A 9,907-nucleotide genomic window follows, 5' to 3' on the forward strand; every position below is an offset into this window, starting at 1 on the left:
TGTGTAGACACAGGTGGTTTTCTTAGAAACACCTCACCTCAATTCTCTCACCTGTCAAATGGGGCTTAATATTAGTTCCTAGTTCATAGGATTTTTTGTAAAGATTAAATGAAATATAAAGTTTGTGAAGTGCTGTAGAACAATGTCTGGCACATAATAAGTGCTCAATAGGTGTTATTTAGTATCTTATCATCCAGATGTTAGACAATAATCTTTTTGTTGTAAGAAAGAGAAATCCAGCTTAAACAGGTTAAAGCCAAAAATCACATAAAACAAAGATAAAAATAATAAAATGTAAATCTGTAGACTCACATAACTTGCAAGCCTAGGGAATTGTTAGGTTCAGACATAGCTGGGTCCAGAACTTATATCATTAAGAATGTGAGTACTCACCAGCAGCTTATTTTTACCGTTGGAAATTGAATCCTTTCCCCAAGGTCCACAGCAAGTCCTAGGCCTGGCATACAGTGAGCTAAGATGCTTACCTAACCATCTCTAAACTAATTGTCGTGGCTCTTATTATCCACGGCTGCCTCATGTTTCTGAGCCCAGAGGCAGTGGGAGGGAGCAAACCCCACCTGAACTCCATGGTCTAAGCATGTGGGAAAAATGAGTCTCCAAAATAAAACTGAGATGCCATTACCAGATGAAGGAGGTATGGGGCCAGAAAGGCAAATGTAGCAGATGGTCACTCAAGCCTCCAGGAGTTAAAACAGGTTTGAGATATAAAGTCAAGCCAGGCAAGTTTCTTGTGATTCATCATGTAGAAATCACAGAACTTTGAGGACGACAAGAGTCTCTTTTTTTTTTCTAAAAGCCATTCTCCATTTTGAACCCATTCTTAATGCACTAGATCAAGTAAATCATCTTTAGACTATTTTAAATTCTTTTCAAAGCTGATGTAATATGAATGGCCACATGTAGAATGGCATTTCCCATGTCAGTTAAAATCACTTATAAATGTATGAGAATCTGGAGACGGCTTCCCTTGTGGACAGAAAGGTTATAGCCTGCATCTCTAAGAAGGTTATCACCATTTTACAGATGAGGAAACTGACAGTTGTCAGCTTTGAATGAATTGCCAAAGCCATGCAGATGTGAGCATGACCTAGTTGTGTTTCCAATCCAAAGTTGTCAGACTCCAAAGCTGATACTTTCCCTATTGGAGAGGCTCACTTGGGTTTCAAGTAACATCTTCCTCACCTCTACCTGATGCCCTTAATATTAAGGAAACCACAACACCAGAAGCCCTGACCCTTCCTTTAAAAGTACAATTGTTGCCAAAGTGTTCCATATTTGAAATGCTTTGTAAAAGAGGTGACATAATCCTGAATGAATCTGAGATGCTCCACACACAAGCGATATTTTTGTAATGACACCAAATACAGGTGAAAAGGCCATTTCACAGTAGCTACAGCTCTGCCACTTCGGAAAAAACAGCCACCCTCTTCAAACGAATGTCTCACTCTCCATCTCAGCTCAAGGACAGGTGCTCTTAAAACATCGCAGGAAAATCCTTTGAGCCATTTTGAGTTGGGCAAGTGTGAGAGAGCATTCTCTATTCCACAAAGAGCCTGTCCTACATTTCCTGTACTCATGTCACTATGGAAATTCTAACTCTCACAACAACTAGTTTGACATGGGCAGAGATTGTGCTGAAGGGAAATACATCTTGCTGTAAGAATTGTTTTGTAGTTGTTGTTGAAGGATTTTATATTTATTGTCTTTTGAGTTGACAAGCACGGTGGTCATGGGCACCTCTTGCATTGATGAACAGGTGTGGGGTGTTTCTGGGAAATTTTACAAATGAGAGGAATTCCCGATTCAGGAGATTGTTTGTCAGAGATGATAGTTTAGCTGAGACAACTGCTTTCCTTGAAATATGACTCAGATTATTTTATGTTACTCAAGGATTCCGCCACGTAATTCCTCATTGACATTCTCATTTAAGATGTAGAAAGCTGTAAAGCTGTATTTCCTGCCTCCAGAAGAATCGAAGAACATTCTAGAATGTGTCCCTCATCCTGTGAGGCTGAGGATAGGCACCATCCATCCATTTCTTCATTCGCTTTATTTCTAGAGCTCTCAGCTGTGTGACTGCCCACAGCCCATTCTCCATACAGTGACAGATGTGGCAGAAGGCTGCTGGGCATGGTGACCCTAATGGCTACCTTGATTACTTCTTTGCCAGCAACTCTTCAGGGGTGGAATGGATTGGACCCTGGGGAGTACGCACATGAAAGCTGAGATTATCAACTGTTCGAAAAAATGCTACGTGTATTTCCTTCAAAATGTGTGTAGGTGGTACGAAGATACACACATACACATCAGATACATAGATAGTCCACCAAGTTGGAACTAATAGTAAATATCAACATTATCAGCCCATAGACTTTTCTCTCAAGCCTACAATTAATATGAGAACTAAAAATAAATGAAAATTTCCATTCTTTCTTCATTTCGAAGCAGGCCATGAAGTGCAGAAATTGACTTTTTAAAATTTGGGGTGCTCAGTGCATAGCTGTATGTATGAGTTTGGCAGCTGCTCAATAAGTAATTGTTAAATGAAAGAAAGAACAACTTAGACAGCTGTGTGATTCCTTGGCATTTGGTGATTTCTTGTGGCATTTCTCGAATGTGTAAAAAATGTTTAAGATTTTCTTAGTTTCCCTGGTAGTAGTCCACAAGTAAAGGACTAGAGTTAAGTAACTTGAGGGGTGACTCCAGGAAGTACCAGTAAGGAGAGGAAGTGAAATATAGCTAGGGGGGATGAGGAATTGGAGAATGGGGGAAAACTAGTAAAGTGTGCTTTCACCAATAGTTACCACCCTGGGGAACTAAAGCTCAGTGCCCACAGGGGCATCAGAGCAGTGTAGCCTCAGAGTCCTGTAGTATTTATTCAACTACTCCCATCCTTTACAGATTGAGTTCTGTTCCTGGAGAAAGTACCTCCCCAGCACTCTGGTCTGTCCCACCTGTGAGCCAGGCATGCCCTTGTGGCCAGAGAAAGACCTTGGAGAGTTGCAAATTCTTGAAGTGGTTTGCCATCGCATGTACTAGAACGGTGTGTGCATTGTGTACCTGCAATGTATTTGTAGCCCACAGCCTCCAAAATGACTCCACGCACCAGTGCTCCTTTGGGGATTTATACCCTTGTGTAATCCTCTTTTCTGGAGTGTGGGCTGGATCTAATGACTCAATTCTAAGGAAGAGAATATGGCAGAAGTGAGGGGATGCCATTTCCTGGCTGAAGTTACCAAAAAACTGTCATGCTCACCCTCTGTCTCTCATGGGAAAAGTGAAGAGCCTTGCTGTGAGCAGCCCCTTGGAGAGGCCCATGTGACATAGCCTTCAGACCAATAGCCCACAAGGGATGAAGACTGCTGACAACCATGGGAGTGAGCTTGGAAGTGGATCCAGTTTTGAGACAACCGCAAGCCAGACTGCCAGCTTGACTACAAACTGGGAGGGAGGGACACTGGGCCAGAGGCACCTGATTCTGTCACACCCAGATTCCTGACCTACAGAAACTGTGAGATGATAAATATTTGTTGGTTTCAGCTGCTAAATTCTGGGGTAATTTGTTACACAGCAATATGTAACTAATACAGCTGCACTATAAAGACCAAAAGCTTTTTCTATGACTTTCTAATGACAAAGAGCTTCAGAAGAGGTATTAATTTTGTTTTTGTTTTTGTTTTTACTACTAAGGCGCACTAGCTTTCAAAAGAATTTCAGAGGAAGAATTTAAACAGGTCAGTAAAGCACTTGCCCAGCTTTCTGTAACTTTTTTATTGATTTAATTGGGCCTAACTTACCATCTAGAACAATGACTTGCTTATTGGACATAGTAACTGAAGTTATAATCTGAACAAATGTATCTGAACTAAAATGTGTTACAGCCAAAGGAGATTCAATTAACTTTACACAATTGATTCCTGACTCTTACATTTAGTATGTGTTTGTCAAACCTATCGAGTGAAACCCTGAGCCCTGCTACTCTTACTCTTGAAAAAGTAAATCTAGGAAAACAGCCTTTAAATAACATAAAGTCTGGGTGTATACAATATTGAAATACAGTTTGGAAGGTTGTAAATTTGGGAGCCTAGGGATTTGTTTCTTAACTTGGGACGGAACCATCATATAACACTTCAATTTCATTTCAAACTTGAGCATCCTACCTTGTCCGAAAAGTAAGCCAAGTTATTTTATTATGAAATGTACCTATTTTGAATACCTTCTTTTGATTCCACTAGTGAAGGAATCCCCGCCCTAGGGTTATGGGGGTGACCAGAGACATGTCACTTGATACTGGACAGATGAGATTGCCAGCAGTTTATTAGTCACCTATGATCTGTAGACTGGGAGGGAAGGACACCATGTGCCATACAGGGCCATATGGGGGCTGTGCGTGGGGATGGAGTGAATAGTCAGGGACCTCGGGAGGCAGGCTTTGTAGTATCAAGAAGGTGCGGTGACCCTGGTTCCTATGAGAGGATGTAGTTGGCCAGTTGGGGAAATTCCATGGGCTGGCAGGGAACTGAAACCACTACTCAGGAGAAGTAGGAACTGCATTTGGTCCATTTGATAAGAAGTTGAGTGGACCATTTCCACGGAGGAAAGTGGGGCCATTAGAGACTCCCCTGATTTCATCAGATATCAAGGAAGAGCATTATGTTAATTTTATGTCTCAGGCTACAATACCCTTGGGACATGTCCCATCAAAAGACCAAGGAGTCTCTGTTCACAGTTCCTCTTGAGAGGTTGATGGGATAAACAGGCTGTATAAGCTGTTAGAGTTGAGTAAGACATAATAGGATTTACATGCACTTTACTTGAAGATAAGGCAAATACCAAAGGACATACATATTCCTTTTCCAAATCCCCTGCTCACATCCCTTTTTGGTTTAGAAAACTTACGTGCTTGATTTTTATGATTTTACAAAAGACACTCAAAGTCATCCCTCAAGGTTGCAGATGACATTAAAGACTGTTATTTGAAGCCTGGACCCACAGTTTCAGCACTGCAGGGAACGAGGCAGGAGGCTGCATTTGCCTGGTCACGTTCACAGTCACAACTGCAGAGTTGCAGGCAACCCCTCTGTTGTCTGCCCCCAACAGTGAGACAGCTTGGCTCATTCTGGTGTCCAAGACCAATGGAGAAAATGAAGAATTCAGAGAGAGCAGTTCTGGAAATTTTCTATATTGCCGAGCACTAGATTTGATAGGGAATAAAGGCATGGTCAATTCCTCCCGGCAAGTTTCAGTCCCTTCTTAGTCCTGATTATAAGTATCCGTTGTAATCTTGCTTGAAGAAAGGAGCTGTCCTTAATTGGGGTAAAACACCCCTTGATGATATAGTCAAGGAAACGGACCCAGCAGGGTGAAAGCTGCTTGAAGATCCCGAGGCTGGTTAATTGCTTTTAAAGGGTCTGTTCTTCAGGACACTGGGCAGTGTGTTAAGAGGAGCAAGGCATGAGTGTTGCAGTAAATGTCATTGGCATTTGAATCCCAGCTGTCCTGTCCACCCAAAATGCCACAATGAGCCCATGATCTGAAGTTTCCTCTGGGGTATGAAAAGCTGGACATAGTACAATGCCTGACCCAGAGATTGTGTATATATTCACATACTTATATTTTAATTTTCGTTGAGGTAAAGTGACAGTAAAATGCCTGTGATCAACACAGTTAAGACAGAACTTGCTGCCTGGGATGTGTGACTCTCAATTCCTGAGCTCTTGGCACTGTGCACACAGTTTCTCATTGAAGAGCAACCATGCCACTAGTCAAACCTCTCAGAGTGTTTTAGCACCTACAAAGTCACAGAGATATGGCATCACCAGAAAAATGTACCAGGAATATATTAGGACCTCGAAATTAGTACTTTTTTTGCCGGTGACACTGACACGCTTTTCATCTCCTTGAGGAACACTCCCAAGGTGATAAATGAATATCTATTTTGATTGTAAGTGTATCTAAAGCTAGAAAGCAAAGATACATGATAGGTTAATGGGAAGATAGGTTGTAATAGATCTGGAATCATCTGAGTTCAAAAGCCTTTTGCACCTGTAATAGCACTTTACAGTTTGCAGTGCCTCTTCATAGAACTTTAAACATTTATTCGAGGAATAATTACTGCATGTCTACTATGCCTGTTATGTGCGAGGCACTGTTCTATTTGCCAAGAATATAGCAGTAGACAAAATAAGACAAAGCACCCTAACCTCATTCAGCTTAAATCCCAGTGGACAGGTAGAGAGGCTATAAACAAATGAGGAAATAAAAGCTGTTATCCAACATATCATGGATGATAAGTGTTATGTTGGAAACTGAAGCAGGGAAAGAAGATAAGGGGTGTTGAGGGTGAGGGTTGAAATTTGAAATATGGTGATCTGAGAAGGCTGCTCTGAGATGACATTTGAGCTAAGACTAGAAAGAGTTAAAAGGTCAAGGGTGTTTCTGATATCGACCACAGCAAATGCAAAGGTCCTGGGGCAGAAGCGGAGCTGTACTTGCTGTTGTGTTTTCCAGGAAAAGCAAGGAGATCAATGTGGCTGAGGGCAGTGTCCATGGATGGAAGGCCAGGGCAGACTGTGAGGGACCTACAGGCCATGGTGAAGACTTTAGCTCCCACTCCGAGTGAGATGGGAGGGTTAGGACATGGAAGTGGCATGGTCCAATGTATGTTTTAAAGGATCACTCTGGTTGCCAGGCTGGGAATAGATTGGGAGATGATGCAGGATAGAAGGAGGGAGAACTGGACAGGGGGCCAAGGCAGAATCCAAGGGAGAGATAATGTTGGTTTCGATCACGATGGGAAGAGTGGAGTTGGCGAGAAGAAATGTGATTCTAGAAATATTTTAAAGGTAGAACCAACGGGATGTGCTGAGATGAGAAGAGTAAAAGGAAGAGAAGGTTTGTGGGCGACTCCGAAGGTTTTGGCCAGAGCAACTACAAGGAACAAGCAGCATCTAAGTATGAGGAGAGGAAGTTGTCCATGAGATGGGGCCGGGAGTTAGGAGTTGGTGGACATGCTAAGTTTGAAATGCCTATTACATGACCCAGTGGAGGATTTAAGGAGACAGCTGTAAGGAGTATGGACCTCAGCAAAGAGGGCCAGATTAAGAGATCTCCATTTGAAGGCAAGGGCCTGAGCTCTGGGGCTTCCAGTGTGTGGGAGGGAGGTGAGGAGAAACCAGCGCTCGCAGCCTCGCCTGCATCTTCTTCATGACGCGCAGAGCTTGTATTGTCCCCAGAACGTGTTCTTTCCGGAGCCTCCATTTCTCTGCAGGGACCAGGAAAGGCCCAGATGGGAAGCCTGGCTGGTAAAGAACACTTCTTAGGCAAGACAGAGACAAATTAGGAGGCATCTACGTCAGTGTCCCACAGCCTGCGGCCAAGCCGCCGAAGACGTAGCTCCCGTTCACTTCAGGCAGAGCAGAGGGAAAGGGACTTGTGTATTTGAGCTTAAGGACAAGAAGGAAGCCGCCCCTGTCACTAAAGCCCCCGTTCTCCCACCCCTGCACTCAGACTGATGTGGAAAGCACTGGGTATTTTTCCACTGGAGGAAGGCTTAGAGTGGATGCGGTGATAAAGCTCCTTCTTGAAGATGACTCAGCTGCTCTGGTGTTCTGCCAAAGTCCTGTTCAAGAGAGCTGAAAGAGGCTCCAGACAGGGAGGGTAGACTGCCTGCAGCAGGAACTTCTATGATGAGGAAGTCCACCGTTTACACACCCCTCCCCCAGGCATCTGTGTAAACACAGTCTCCTGTTTCCCCAGGGCACATTGGGTTCTAGAGACACAAAATGCGATCTTAGAGGCGAGAAGAGACAGCATAGAGAAGTAGTGAGCTGACACATCCAAGGTCCTTCTGAGCCTGTGCTCTGGACCTCCATGCTTTTGGCCTTTCTGAGCAGAACCGATTCCTCCTGGTGCCCTCTCCTCAGGTGTCTTGATATCAGGAACTCAGAGCTCTCTCTCTTTACCTCCCTTCTCTGTTAGACAATACCAGAGGCTTTTTACTAATGGCTCAGCTGCTAACTCTTTTGTAAGGGAACAGTTTTGGGGGTAAAAGGGCAAAGCACACTTCTGGATAAGTCATTTCACCTTTGCAAAGCTACCTGTGATGTAGAATAGACTTGAAGCCCCAATCCTGCCTGTGTTTGGAACTCAAAACATTGGTAGTATGACATTGCTTGTTTTCCTAGGAGAGAAAAACCCAAGTATATCAAAAATCCCTCTGTTTGGCTTGATACTTGGTTCACCACTTGACCTCAACTCCCCAGTGTATACCACTGCTGCCATAAATACAGAGGTTCTCCCAGGTAAGAACATCTGTCATTGGAAGTTGCACGGAATGAAGAGGCCTCTTGGCTGTGTCTCCTCACCTTCTCTGTCCCCGCCAGGGCCCTGAGCTGCACTGTTCTCAGATCCAGGGTAAAGAATGATTTTTTACCCCAAATGGGAACAATGTTTCTGTATTTATAAATCCCAGAGACTCAGACACATCTGCTCCTATTTATATCGATTCTGCTGTGGCTGTAAAATTGCATATGCTATTTTGATGAAACTTTATCTTAATTTCATTACCAGTCTGAGTAATGATATGTTATTTGCCTGATTTTCAAGTGACTGGGCAAAAATGATATTTAGGGTTTTTTTTTTAAGTTTCTCTTTTTAGACGCATGGCTTTAATAAAATATTAGGCTATTTTACCTTCCTAAGTGGAAGTCAAAGTAATACATTTTCAAGCTGCTCATGAGTCTATACTTTGAGGGGAAAATGGTTGAATTTACCTTTAAGAGGGGGTCATTGATGGTCTTGGTGATGGTCCAATCCAGGCACAGAGAGCCCATCAACGTCCATTTGAAGTAAGAAAAGTATAAGAAAGAGCTCAAGATTTTGCATCAGCTAGATCTGGGGCTGCAGCCAATTGCCTTCACTAACTAGTCATATCATCTTATGCAAATAAATCTGATAACTTCTCTGAGCTTTATTTTTCTCATCTAGAAAAAGGGCTTAAAAATTCCCATCTTCTGTGAATTTAGCAATTCCGTATATCAGGTACTCAGGATGATATCTAGGCATTATAGGTGCTTGATAAATGATAGCTTTAAGTATTTTTATTAGCACCTTCCAAACCGGTGCATATTCTGTTGTATCCAAACTTCTTGATGTGTTGTGATAAGAGATTTTTATCCAGTTCATCTGATTGAGACAATACATTGTTTTGCTGATTGCACTACACTTCCCTTGTTGGAATAGGAAACCAGGGCTACCACGTTGCACAACCCCACTCCAGAGTGTGCCATTCACATTTTAGTCCATGTGAATATCCTCTCTTTGAGTTAAGCATTGCAAAACCTGGAGGAACTTACCCTGGAACTCAGCAACCTATATAGATCCCAAAAGATGCCTCTCGCCTTCCAGGCTGACCCTGTCCTGCTGGCAGGCTTTGGGACCACCTGGAATCATGATGCTGCTACTCTATGGATTTTAAGTAGTCACTGTGAAGGAATCTCCTGTTGCCACACCTCCCTCACCAGGCTAGGTTCCTTGGATATGACCTTGGTTGAAATCAGCCTGAGTCTGTTATAACCCATTGGACATCTTCCTTAAGGCTGTCTGTGGTAGGGGCAAGCCCTGCATCCTACAGACTGACTAGTTATCTCTAGCTCCAATTCTGCCAAGTCTGTCCTACTTTTCAGGTCGAAATATGCATTAGAGGCTATACGTGCATAACACTTCTTTTGGTTTCAATTCAGACAAAACTGGGAAGTAAAATCACCTTGAGTTCTAGTCCTAGTTCTTCTACAAATCAAAGGTGTGATTTTAGAAGTATTGCAAATTGCAAAATAATCACAAAGTCCTTTTCGTCTGTGTGCACAATCATTTGCCATGTGACTTT

Source organism: Lipotes vexillifer, unplaced genomic scaffold, assembly GCF_000442215.2.
Source record: "Lipotes vexillifer unplaced genomic scaffold, Lipotes_vexillifer_v1.1 scaffold8, whole genome shotgun sequence".
Classification (NCBI taxonomy): domain Eukaryota; kingdom Metazoa; phylum Chordata; class Mammalia; order Artiodactyla; family Lipotidae; genus Lipotes; species Lipotes vexillifer.